General features: G+C 38.6%; 1 protein-coding gene across 1 annotated transcript in view; it reads right to left on the reverse strand.

Moving 5' to 3' along the window:
- Nucleotides 1-14,800, reverse strand: part of LOC133535138 (isotocin receptor-like) — a 30,528-nt gene that overhangs the window by 1,775 nt on the left and 13,953 nt on the right. The window lies entirely within an intron of this gene.

Below are 14,800 nucleotides of genomic sequence, written 5' to 3' on the forward strand. Positions count from 1 at the left end.
GACACAAATGCGTTGCTAAGGGAACGGAACAAACAGGAAGTGCCACCAGGAACTAAGGACGACAAACTAACCAGATGTGATACAAAAACAGAACTAAACCAGAACATGACATGATCCAAGTAGCGGATCATGACAACTAGAACTAAAATGCACGTTACAATCAAACAGCTGGTGTGTATTCTTACAGTGCAAACACTTTGTAAAACTCAACAAAAGACAAGACTGGCACATTCAACATAATGGCAAAGACTACTTCCTGACTACGACAAACCGAAATGAATGCATACTTGCGAAGGATTCTTAGAAGAAAACAAGAAAACAACTCAAAATCATATTAACATTTGATGTCTATATTCAAACTTTAATGAGGTTAACTTGTTACTGAGCAACTCAAATATGGAATTTGGTTACTTGATTATATCCCATCCAGCATGATCAATCTTCTTGGGCACACGTGTCTCAGGAAAGATCGTCAAAATGGAAGAGGGTTCCCATTTATATCAGAGAGAGATTTAAATGTTTTATTACTGAAGCTAATACAATCAGGATTGAATACAATGTTTAAATGTCCCCCACAATTAAATTTAACATTTTAGATTTATATAGTACAAAGTACATATTTTCATCTTCATTTTGATGAAATGCTGAAGCAATTTAGTCCAAAAAAGGAAACACATTTTATTGATTTTAATATAAATTGGATGTACAAAAGTTTAAAAAAAATTGCATTTAAACATTTAGTATCAAAACATAAACTGTGCCAATTCATAAAATATCCTAAGAGGAGCAGTCAAACCTGATCAGATTTTACCTTCACAAACAAACCAGAACGTGTCGTTAGACATATAACTTTGTGACAGGGTTGTTAGATGACGATATGACCCTGATTTTGTGTTGTCCCGATACTTTTTGATAGTTTTCCAAATAAAGGGGACCACAAAAAATGGCATTAGTGGCTTTATTTTAACAACAAATCTTACGGTACATTAAACATATCTTTCTTATTGTAAGTTCGTCCTTAGATAAAATAGTGAACATACAAGACAACTTGTCTTTTAGTAGTAATTAAGCAAACAAAGGCTCCAAATTAGTCTGTTGACATATGCAGTAACATATTGTGTCATTTACCATTCTATTATTTTGTCAAATATAATTAAAGACAAGTGGTAGAAAATGTGGAAAAATTGGTCGAAAAGTGGTAGAATAATTAATCTACTTGTTCTCCTTTAATATGTTCTATCTACACTTCGGTTAAAATGTAATAATCACTTATTCTTCTCGTTTGATACTTTACACTAGTTTCGGATGATACCACAAATTTGGGTATCAATCCGATACCATGTCGTTACATGATCATACATTGGTCATATTCAAAGTCCTCATGTGTCCAGGGACATATTTCCTGAGTTTATAAACATAATATACATTTAATAAAAATTCAAAAAGATTTTGTGATGCTAAATAATAATAAGGTAATCATATTAGTATCGACTAGATACGCTCATTACAGTGGATATCAGGTGTAGCTCCACCAATGGTGTTTGTTTACATTCAGGAATGGCGTCATTAGCGATGACGCCGGTGAGCTACGGTGTGTAGTGAAGCATGTTTAGCTATCCCTCGTCCTGCAGGGATGATACTTGTAAGATTCTTACATTATTTGTCGCCATGGAGGCGAGGATTAGTGATTTAGAAGTAGCTAAAACACTGCGGACTGTGGATGGACTTTAGCCGCTAGCTAGCCATGTCTTACAGCACCTCCTCCTGAGGGCATTTCAGTGTTATAACTTCACCTTTATTTTTAGTTTTCAAGCCAAAATGTGTCCATTCTCCCTTTTCTGTCTACACACTGTGTCTGTTTGTAAGTACTCTGTGATTTTGCGCTGCCGAACATGCTCATCTGCTCGTAAAACGACGTGACAAGGGGTGGGGGACCGGTACTTTTTAGAGGCGGTATAGTACAGAATATGTTTCATTGGTATCGCGGTACTATACTGATACGGGTATACCATACAAACCTACCATGATGATAAGAAAACTGACTAAAAAACGGTTACCAAATGTATTTTTCTATTTCTAATGTTAATAAAGAAAAAATGGCAATTGCAAAGCACAAACTTTCCCACTTTGAAAAAACATTAATTGGGATGATGTCATTCAAATTGAAAATGTAGACTAGTGGTGTGATCAATTCCAATAATATTCAGAAATGTACCTGCACTCTAAAAAACAATGGAAAAATATATTGTTTGCCTAAGTTAACAACACCATTATTCAGCTTGTGAAAAGTGGGACTTAGCACTGAAAAGATACTTCAAACTCAGCTACATACAGATATGTACTCGTTTTTAAAGCATTAAGACTTAAAGTGGTGAGTGAATTGAAAAGGTCCCCTTTCTTTTTACTTCATGCAGACGTTTGCTGATTCTTGAGGAAATAGTTCACTCATTTAGAAACAAATTTTTCAATTAACCACTCCCAAAATTGTACAAACGTTTGTGTATCTAAACCGGGGGTGTCCAGGCTTTTTTGCCCTGGAGGCCACTTGGATATTAACAGTATGTGAAAGTTGGACTCATACCTTGTTAACATCCATGAAATCCTCCTTTATAATCAATCAGAATATATCAAGTAGCTGAAATGCACCAAACATGGATAAGTGTGGAGATAGGGTTTTGCATTTTTCTCAGCATGCTTTGCAATGGATTTAAATGGGAGTAATTCTGAATTTTGTTATGGTGCATGGACATTGTTTATAATAGCCACAAATTGTTGTATATTGTGTTTTGTATGACCATGTCTGTCTTTGTGTTGGTTCGATTTTTTTTCTGCACCATGACTATTGGTAAGGTTGTTTGCATTGGGTGATATAAATAAATGCTGCATAATGTTTGATCAAAGCATAAGTGGTCATAGCGCTTAGTTACTCATATTATCCACAGATTTAACACATATAATGACTTTGAAAATGAGCAAAATCACCCTGCAGCCAAATTCATAATTAGATAAGTGACGCCTCTTGGGCCAAATCAAATACTCCTGTGGCCCTTGGGACATAGGTCGAACACTGCTGATCTGTACTTATTAATACTAATGGAATTGTCAGTAATGCAGCAGAAGTTGTAAATCAATTTAATTAATATTTTATTAACTCTGTTCAACAACTGGCAGCCAGTTTGATCCCAAGACCAAAACCATGCAATGATATGAAATATTCACCCTAATCTTTTCACATGACACTGGCTAATCACAACAAAATAAATAAAAATTATTAGTCATCTGAACAATTCAAGCGAAAAATATGTCTTCTTCTTTGATCAAAAAGGATGCTACAACATTATCAAAACCAAGATACAACACAATATTATACTTAATGTAGACAGGGCCTAGTAAATATATCCATTTAAAATGGTGAATTACCACGAAGTTTTAAAACAGCTGTTGTGAGACCAATTTCTAAATCTGGTGCAACAGATGAGGCATTCAATTATCGACCATGTCACGTCGTGGTCGCATGTTTATGCGAGGAGTCGCTCTCCCAGAATGTAGACGGAAATTCTGGAGGCAAGGTGCAAGTGAGAAAATGATTTATCCTCATAAAGTATACAGGATGCAAAACAAACAAAACAAGCGTGCTTATAGCACGGGAAGCTAATGGAATAGCTAACAAGATGCATGTTCTCCCAGTGACTGCGTGGGTTCCCTCTGAGTACTCCGGCTTCCTTCCACTTCCAAAGACATGCACCTGGGGATAGGTTGATTGGGAACACTAAAATTGGCCCTAGTGTGTGAATGTGTGTGAATGTTGTCTGTCAATCTGTGTTGGCCCTGCGATGAGGTGGCGACTTGTCCAGAGTGTACCCCGCCTTTCACCAGATTGCGGCGGAGATAGGCTCCAGCACCCCCGTGCCCCCGAACGGGACAAGTGGTAGAAAATGGATGGGATAGAAAAGCTTAGCATAGCAAACAAAGGGCAAAGCTTAGCTCAGGAATCAAGTAGTAACACGCGTAACTGTTGCATGGAGAAAATAAGACAGCCAGACTGATTGTGGCGGGAAACAGGAATAAGTAGCTCTCCGATTAGTGCCCGGAAGCAGGTGAGCATCCCAAACACTAATCAGAGGCAGGTGAAACTCATCAACACACATGGTAACCAAAACACAAACAAACCCAGGGGTGCTGAAACAGAACTAAGGTAGTCTCTATAACTAAACAAAACATGATCCGTGCAAGGGATCATGACAGACCAATCACATTTGTGCCTGGGACTTCAAAGGTATTTGAGAAGCTGGTGGCTGAACAATTGATGACCCATTTAGATTAAAATAACCTACTAAATCCTAAACCGTTTTAATACAGGCCCAAACATGTGCCGGCTCATCGAATAATAAAAATGTAGTTTGGACAAGGGTGTTGGAGCAGTATTTTTAGATTTTAGAAAGGCCTTTGACACTGTAAATCACCTAATGTTGATGACAATTTAATGTATCAAAATAGACCATAAACTGGTTCAAATCATATCTTGTATCGCGACATCAATGTGTTAAAATAAATGGTGTAAAATCAAACATAAAAAATTGGGATTTGGGTGTGCCACAAGGGTCCGTTTTGGGTCCACTGCTTTTTAGTATATATATATATATATATATATATATATTTTGGAGGATTTACGGTGGAGGAGGGGTTAGTGAGTCTGCCTCACAATACGAAGGTCCTGAGTAGTCTGGGGTTCAATCCCGGGCTCGGGATCTTTCTGTGTGGAGTTTGCATGTTTTCCCCGTGAATGCGTGGGTTCTCTCTGGGTACTCCGGCTTCCTCCCACTTCCAAAGACATGTACCTAAGGATAGGTTGATTGGCAACACTAAATTGGCCCTAGTGTGTGAATGTTGTCTATCTATCTATGTTGGCCCTGAGATGATGTGGCAACTTGTCCAGGGTATAAAGCGCCTTCCGCCTGATTGTAGCTGAGATAGGCACCAGCACCCCCCGTGACCCTAAAGGGAATAAGCGGTAGAAAAGGATGGATGGATGGATGGATATTTTTTTGGGTGTGCCACAAGGATCCGATTTGGGTCCACTGCTTTTCAGTAAATATATATACATTACCTTTCCAACATTTGCAGATGATACAGTCATTTATATGGTAGCCAACACTCCTCAAAAGGCTTCAGAGATAATGAACAATTAGCCGAAGTATCAACATGGCTTCAAAATAACAGTTTAACCCTAAATTATGACAAAACCGTCTTAATGTGTTTCTCTTTGTAGAAACAATCATTAAATGAAATTCAAGTCAACATTAACCAAAATAAAATAGAGCAGGTAAAGGAATTTAAATATATGGGTGTTAATTTGGACTAAGCTAAAATTTGATGGCCATATTAAAAAAAAGACTAAGACCATAAAAAGAAATAGAAGTTGTTTCAGGCGTATTAGACCTTGTTTATCTGTTCAAGCTGCTTACCTTTACATGCTTGCAGTGATTTTTTTGTGCAACGGTCTGGGGACAGGCCACACAATGTGTAGTGAAGCCTCTGTTGTCATTGTATAAACAAACACTGAAGATATTTGACCAAAAACCAATGAAGCATCATCACTGCAGTATTACCACAAAATATAATATGATGAGTTTTGATAATTTTATAAATTTCTCATTTTGAATAACTACTTTTCAGTGTCTTAATGGGTTAGCCCCTGATGTAGAGTGAAAAGGTACCGGACGACTCTAGGTCAGTCTGAGTTCTCAGTGAAGTACTCACATCTGTGGAACTCTTTGCCACTGCAGCTAAAGTCACAATCGGACATCAAACTTTTCTCCACAAAACAGAAAAATTGTATTAAGGAAAATGACAATTGTGAGCGCAAGAACTGGTTGTAGTATGGACAAATGGGGCCAATTATATTTAATGTATTTTTTTCTCATAATTTCAGGACCTAACAATACGAATGTCCTGGGTTTGAGACCCGCTTAGGGTTTTTCTGTGTGGAGTTTGCATGTTCTCCCCGTGACTGCGTGGATTCCCTCCGGGTATTCCGGCTTCCTCCCACCTCCAAAAACATGCACCTGAGGATAGGTTGACTGGCAACATTAAATTGGCCCTAGTGTGTGAATGTGAGTGTGAATGTTGTCTGTCTATCTGTGTTGGCCCTGCAGCCCAGCTTCAGCCACCTCAGCAACCCCGAGGAGGGACAAGCGGGAGTAAAAGGGATAAATGGATGGACTTCATTCTACTCAAAACATTGTAATAAAAGGGAATGAGGAAATAATATTTAATAAGATATTGTTTCTTCATCACCATATCTGATTATAATTGTGATAAAAAATGTAATTGTTTAATGTTGGTAAATATGCACAACCACTGAACTACAAAAATATGGGGGGGGGGGGGGGGGTGCTAGAGCCTACGATGGCAATAAGTAAATATGCTTATAATATGATTTAAAAAAACAAAACTATTATCATTATTGTTTATATTATAGCCTAACTGTAATTATACTTTTATTAATATTGGTAGTTTTTTCACTTCCGAAACGACACTGATATTGGGAGGCTTGAGAATTGGCCAATACTTAATATTGATGCAATAGGATATCAGCAAGATTCATACATAGTTTATATGTTGTAGTGTGGGATGCTAGAAAAGGCTTGATCAAGTAAAATGAGTCAAACCGAGAACAGTGGCATGCAGGAAAAATATACCCTATTTACTCTTAACCGTTTGGAATGGACTTATGCTGTTTTTAAGTTAAAATGGAGTGGTAATTGACTTTTTTTGGCAAAACCCGAATGGCTACAATAATTCAAGCAGTTAAGCTCGTCATGAAGCAATAAGTTGCATGAGGCTGACACGTTTGTTACCGGATACTTTCTAATACGCTTCTGCCTTGAAGACTTTGTATGTGCAAGTAATATGCAACTATAGTTGTTTGCTTAGCTTATGTGCTATTGTGTGCTTACCTGTTGTGTAGCTGCTAGTTCTTTATAGCCTATATAGCCTACAATGTTTACCTTTTCAAGTCAAGTCAGCTTTATTTGTCAATTTCTTTACATGTAAGACATACAAAGGACTCGAAATTATGTTTCTCACTCTCCCATGCGTAGACAAAAAGAAAAAGAAAACACTACAGTAAAGTGCAACGTGAATATGTCTACCTACTAAAGTGACAATATATATAGTTCCTGTTGTTTTTAAATAGGATATAAAACAAAATAGGTCATTTTGTAAATGACTTCAATAAAATAGAAAAAAAAACAGCCTTGTGTGCTTATTGGAGGACATTTAGATGTTAACTGGCTGTCCAAGTTCGTATCAGACATGATGTCACACATTTTACCGGTACTTTTCAGAGGCGGCATAGTACCGAATATGATTCATTAGTATCGCGGTACTATACTAATATCGGTATACCGTACAACTCTACTTTACATATACTCTATTTTCTGGGAGCCGTAACACAACCATACTTTCACATGTTTTTGTCTCTGAGTGTCACGATGCGGAGTCGAACCCGCGTTTCCTTCGGCGGCAGGCGCCTCCTCTGACAGCGCGCTAAGACGTGCCTCTGCTGACAGCGTACACAGACTCGCCTCCACTTGTGCTGAGCACAGCACGCCCAAGCAGCAACGAGCCTGCAAAGGATCAATAATTAACACACCTGGACTTGACGAGAGGGAGCGGCATAAAAGACCAGTGTAGCCAGGAGACCTTCGCCGAGAGGGCGGTATCGGGCGGAGAGGGTTAGTAGTGAAACATTTGGAGTGAATTTGGCGGCGGCGAGAGTGTCTAAATCTGTTTTGGCGGTTGAGCATAAGCTGTTTTGTGACTGGATCGAGATGGAAGGGGATAGTGACGGGATGTATGAGGATAGTATGGAAATGGATAGGACTAGAGGGGAGAGAGGAAAGAAGGGGAGAGGAGGGAGTGAAGGAAAGTCGAGTGCTAAAAGAGTGCATGAAGACGATGAAGAGGTTGATAAGAGGAAAAGGGTTATGGTGGATGAATATAAGATAATTTATACATTTAAATCAAACCAAGATATGAATGACATTAGTTTGATGACACTGGTTAAGGGATTAAATAAGGACATTGGAGAGGTGGAGATAGCGAAGGTGCTCAGGGACGGACGGCTGTTGATTAAATGCAAAAATGGAGAGTAAAAGAACAAAGCAATGCGATTGCAAAAACTGTGCAACAAAATAAAGGAAAAAATCGAAGTGGGAGAACGAAAGGGAGCAAGAGGAGTCGTGACAGGAATCCCAAGAGGAGAAAATTTAGATGATCTGAAAAGAGAAATAAAAGGAGGAACCGTCACTATGATGAAAAGAATGATGGCATTTAGGAACGGTGAAAAGACTGAGAGCGAATCCGTGCTAGTGCAATTTGCAGAGGAGGTCCTACCAGAGAGAATCATGATTGGGTATTTAAGCTTCTATGTTAGAGCTTACGTGCCACCCCCAGTACGTTGTTTCAAGTGCCAACGCTATGGGCACATAGCTAGTGTGTGTCATGCTCAGATGAGATGTGGAAGGTGTGGAGGAGAGCATGAATATGGACAATGTGGATAAAATGGACAGGCCAAGTGGTGTAATTGTGGCGGGAATCACACAGCAGCGTATGGGGGCTGCATCATAAGAAAACAGGCAACAGAAGTACAGCAAATCAGAGTTGAAAGAAATATTACATATGCAGAGGCAGTTAAAATAAGAAATCAAGAAAGTGCAGAACAGGACAGAAGTGAAAATAGTTCAAGAAATAAAAAACAAGAGGCAGCAAATACAGGAATTTCCATGGACAAACTAGTTTTATTCCTGGCTTACGTAATAAACTGTACAGAACAGGCTAGAAACAAGACTGAGAAAATCAAAATAATTGTCAAAGCAGCAGCAAAGTTTTTAAATTTAAAAGAACTATCCTGGGAACAGGTGCAAGGTGAGCTACAGAGAGTAGACGAGACCGAGTCATGTTACCACAATCCAACGCCATGTTAATTGTTCAGTGGAATGCCAGAAGTTTGATAGCAAATGGACAGGAATTAAAGGGATATATTAATAATATGAAAAATAAACCACATATAATATGTATTCAAGAAACATGGCTGAAGCCAAAATTAAACTTTATAATAAAAGGATATATAACGATACGTAAAGATAGGAATGATGGGCAAGGAGGAGGATGTGCCATATTTATTAAGGAAGATATGCATTATTCAATATTAAAAGTAAAACAAGAACTAGCGATAGTAGGAGTAGAAGTATGGAATAATAAAGAAAGATACAAAGTACTAAACTTCTATAATCCATGCAAGAAATTAGAAATTCACCAACTAGAAACAATAATCGAGCACTGGAGTGGCAATATTAGTTGGTGTGGTGACTTTAATGCACATAGCACAATGTGGGGTGAAAGGGATGACTGGAATGGGGATACATTGGAAGCACTTTTGGAGGAAAAAGAACTGGTGTGTGTGAATGATGGGTCGGGAACAAGGTTAGATGTCGTCACGGGTAAAGAAACAGCAATAGATTTAACACTAGTGTCACAAGGGTTAGCAGGAAAGATGGAGTGGGAAGTAAATAAATACAGCACAATGGGAAGTGATCACTATCCAATCTTCATTCACATAAACATAAATCATAGGACAGAAAGCTCTAGGATAGAAGGAAGATGGAAGTATAGTCATGGTGACTGGGGGAAATTTAGGGAAATTACCGACATAACTTTAAGGGAAGTAGATATAAATCAAGATATTGAACAATTAAATACAGATATTACAAAGTGCATAATAGAAGCAGCCGAACAGAGCATACCAAGGAATAGTATAGGGAGAAGAAGGAAGATAGTGCCGTGGTGGACACAAGAGTGCACAGATGCAATACAAGAACGGAATAGAGCATTTAGAATATTGAGAAGAACACAATTTCCAAGACATGATCCAATATAAAAGGCATCAAGCTAGAGTAAGGTATGTTATTCAAAAAACAAGAAAACACCATTGGAGAACTTTTTGTGAAACACTAAATACTCCTTTAAGCCAAGTGTGGGGAATGATCAAGAGAATGTCATGGGTCAGAAAAGAACATAAAAATCATGTGATGAAAGATGGAACGCGGAGTGTGGTAGGAAATAAAGAAAAAGCAGAACTTTTAGCAAAAACCTTTGTTAACGTGCACAGTAATGATAATTTGAGAAATGTAGAAAAACAAAAGAGAGAAGAAACAATTAGTTCAAATATTAAGGAAATGAAGGAAGACAACGATAATAGTTTTACCAACACTATGGATATGACATTTTCTTTGGATGAAATGGTTCGAATTTTAAAAAAAGTTAAAAATACGACGCAAGGGAAAGACCTGGTGAGTTATCAAATGATCAAAAATTTAGGTAGCATCGGCAAAGAAGTGGTCTTGAAATTATATAATAGGATATATGAAGAAGGAAAATTACCAGATGAGTGGAAAACAGCTGTAATAATTCCAATATGCAAGCCAGGGAAAGATCCGGAAGAGGCAGGAAATTATAGGCCGATAGCATTGACCTCAAATTTGGGCAAAGTAATGGAAAAAATGATTAATGAAAGATCAATATATTATTTAGAGTCAAAAGAAATGATAAAAAACAACCAAAGTGGTTTTCGCAAAGCAAGAAGCACAAATGACCCAGCAGTGCAGCTGGAAGAGGAAATTAGAAAGGGACATATAAATAAAGAAAGTATAATAGCGGTATTTTTTGACATAGAGAAAGCGTATGATATGTTGTGGAAACAGGGGTTGCTGATGAAACTAAATAAGATTGGGATTAGAGGAAGAATGTACAGATGGATAAAATACTTTTTAACAAGTAGAACATTATTAGTAAAAATAGAGAATGAATATAGCAGAGAATACGAAGTGGAAAATGGGACCCCACAAGGGAGTATAATAAGTCCAGTACTATTTTCCATCATGATAAATGAAGTTTTTAGTGAAGTGGAAGGGTTAGTGCAGGTGGCATTGTTTGCTGATGATGGAGTGATGTGGAAGAGAGGTAGAAATACAAATCATATAGAAAAGAAGATTCAAAAAGCGGTAAATAATGTTCAAGACTGGGGGGCGGCTTGGGGTTTAAGATTCTCTGTTGGAAAGACAAAAGTCATAAATTTTACGAAGAGGAAAGTACAAAACAAGCTCCAAATAAAACTCTATGGAGAAAACATAGAAGAGGTACAAGTATTTAAATATTTAGGAATATGGTTTGATAAAAATATTAACTGGTCAACCCACATCAGCAAGATAGTGGAGAAAAGTAAAAAGGTGTTAAATATAATGAGGGCTTTGAGGGGTAAAGATTGGGGGGCTGATAGGTTGACATTGAAAACAATATATATCACTTTAATTCGATCTGTTATTGACTACGGATGCATTATTTATCAACCTGCTTCAAAAACACTACTTGGGAAAATAGACCGGATCCAGTCGCAGGCTTTAAGGTTATGTTGTGGATCTACTAAATCTACTCCAGTGGCAGCATTACAAGTAGAAATGAACGAAAAACCTTTGGACATGAGGAGAGATCAACTCTCAGCAGTTTATTGGGCAAACTTAAAAGGATCCAAGCAAGGACATCCAACCCGTCAAGTGCTAATAAACTGCCAAGAAAACGAGAAGAAAAAAAGGAATAGTTTTGGGTGGATAATAGGAGATATATGTAACAAAGCACAAATTGACAATATTAAAGTTAGCCCTACAGTACCAATTCCTGCAATACCACCGTGGATGTATGAAAACCCAAAGGTAAACATGCAATTACTGGAGAATAGAAATTTAAATAGTTACCAGATAGAGCATTGGATTGAGGAAATGTTTTTTGATAACATCATGATATTCACAGATGCATCAAAAACTATAAATAGTAAAGTAGGAGCTGCTGTAGTTATCCTACAAGGAAATATAGTGTTAACTAAAAGAATCAGTGATATACTATCTGTTTTTACGGGGGAATTGGTAGCAATTTATATGGCAGTTAACTGGATAGAGGAAAACAAAGCAAGGAAAGCAGTCGTGTGCTCGGACTCCAGCAGTGCATTGACGAGCATAAAAAACATAGCATCAGACACAAGACTAGATATAGTTTATGAAATAGTTCAGGCAATCTACAGGATAAATAAAGCGGGAGGTGTGGTAACATTTCTCTGGGTTCCTGCTCATGTAGGAGTTGAGGGAAATTAGTTAGCTGATAGATATGCAAAACAAGCAACCACTAAAACAGAAGTAAACATGGAGATTAAGCACAGTAAAGAAGAAGTGAAGAGCATAATTAAGATAGAACACAATAAAAAGTGGCAGGATAATTGGAATAAGGAAACAAAAGGTAGAGAGTTTTACAAAGTCCAGAGGAGAGTAGGTGTCATGAGAGGAGGGTGTAGAAATAGGAAAGAAGAAGACATTATTACTAGAATGAGATTAGGACATACATATCTAAATAGTTCACTAAAATTGATAGGAAAACATACTACAGGGCTGTGTGATTTTTGCCATCAAATAAAGAATGTTGACCATGTTTTAATACAATGTAGGAAATACAATAGAGAAAGAGAAATACTGGAAAATAAGTTAGAAAAAGAAAATATTAGGTTAGAAGTGGGAAGTATATTAGGATTGCATTCAGAAAACACAGGATACAAAGAAATATACACATATTTAAAAAACACTGGGTTAAATAAAATAATATAGAGTAGGGATCCACCTCGGTCCACACTCCATTACAGTAGGTGGCGGTAATGCACACCAGAAGGTTGCTTGCCAACCGCCATAAAAACAAAAGAAGAAGAAGAAGAGACCTTCGCCAGAACGTAGCCAATCTCAGCTGAGTAAGCATCACGTCTGGCACCTCTTCCACGTTCCTTGCTCGCCTTCTTTGTGTTTTCCTCGTTCCTGTCTTGATGTCCTTTGTGTCTTCCACAGTGTCTTCAGTGATCGTGTCCTTGCCCTCCCGGATTGTTGCTTGCCTTCCCCGATCCTTGACCACGGTTTGGACCCTGACATCGTTGCCTCTCTCCAGCTCCTTGACTGCTTGCCTTCCCGCTGACTGCCCCTTCGCCTCACCCCTTTTGGATTTCGACGAACGATACATCCAACACGCACCGACAACAACCCCTGGTAAATTCACATTGGTTAATTCCACACATAGTCTGCATTCACTCACAAGTGGTAGCATACACATCCCACACATTCATTAAAGGTTTAAATAAACCTTCAAAACACAGTTCTGCCTTGCTGTCGCCTCCTTCCCTTTGCCTAGTGCAGGGGTGTCAAACTCAAATACAGATTGGGCCAAAATTTAAAACGCAACAAAGCCGCGGGCTGAGGTTGAACAAATTAACCTTTCAATAGGGACCCAAACAAGTTTTGCATTGAATATTGAACAAGCAAGGCTTACATAACTTTATAGTGACATGCACAATCGAGTTTCAAATAATAATAATCAAAAAATATCAATGGCATATCAAAATTTAAATAAAAATTGAATATCTCTTTTCGGCGGCGGGGTTGAGGTGGACGGGGTTTGGTGATAGCGGTGGTTGTATATTGTAGTGTCCCGGAAGAGTTAGTGCTGCAAGGGTTTCTGGGTATTTGTTCTGTTGTGTTTATGTTGTGTTACGGTGCGGATGTTCCCCCGAAATGTGTTTGTCATTCTTGTTTGGTGTGGGTTCACAGTGTGGCGCATATTTGTAGCAGTGTTAAAGTTGTTTATACGGCCACCCTCAGTGTGACCTGTATGGCTGTTGACCAAGTATGCATTGCATTCACTTGAGTGAGTGTATAAGCTGCATATATTATGTGACAGGGACGGCACGCTGTTTGTATGGGAGAAAAGTGGACGTGGCGACAGGTTGTAGAGAACACCAAAGGCAATGCCTTTAAGGGCCACCCCCAATATTGTTGTCCGGGATGAAATTTGGGACGGGCACTGTACTTTGGGAGTCTTCCGGGAAAATCGGGAGGGTTGGCAAGTAAGAGTATTAGCGCGGAATGCGGTGTTACAGCGGCGGGCTAGCTCTAATGTTAATTTGATATTGCCTCAAGGGCCAAATTAAATTACACGGCGGGCCGAATATGGCCCGCGGGCCAGAGTTTGACACCCATGGCCTAGTGCATAACACTGAGCGTGTATATTCATAGAGAAATTTAACCGTAACAAACTCCAAACAGAAAGTAAAATATTTTACATCGCCAACTCGGATAATTTCTCCAAATTGAGAGCTGACATTGAATGTGAAAGTATAGATGAGACACAGATGTGCTGACACTGCAAATCATTGTTGAAGCGCAGCAACATCTGGCCTTATAAGTCAACCGGCACACACTTTTCTATAGAAGGAAATATGTTAAAAGTCTTCTCGAATGTCCTGTTATGTTATTTATGGAATTGATTACAATTCCAGTTGTGGGAGGCACAGAAGACATGGGGGAGGCTTAGAGGTGGGAGGGGGTTTACCATTGAGACGGTGAAAGAGACGAGATGTCATTCGGTTTTTAAGTCCTAATGGAGTGCAGAGGATTTTTTTCTCCTCTGAAGGTGCTGACCTGCGAGAAGCAGCTTTGACATCCTCAAGTGTGCCCGCTTCCAATTGTCAGACGAGAAACACTTTCCATGCAAGAAATACCTCAAACCACCCTACATTCTTATCGTGCCGCGCTCTGCCCTCCATTTAACACCTCTGTACAAGCGGAGAGGAGGTCATGTCGAGATTACCGCGCCATCATTTATTCCATTAGGAGCGAGCGCATATCAAAGACGAGGAGTTTAAGCAAACACTGCA

The sequence above is a fragment of the Nerophis ophidion genome, linkage group LG16, assembly GCF_033978795.1.
Source record: "Nerophis ophidion isolate RoL-2023_Sa linkage group LG16, RoL_Noph_v1.0, whole genome shotgun sequence".
Lineage (NCBI taxonomy): Eukaryota > Metazoa > Chordata > Actinopteri > Syngnathiformes > Syngnathidae > Nerophis > Nerophis ophidion.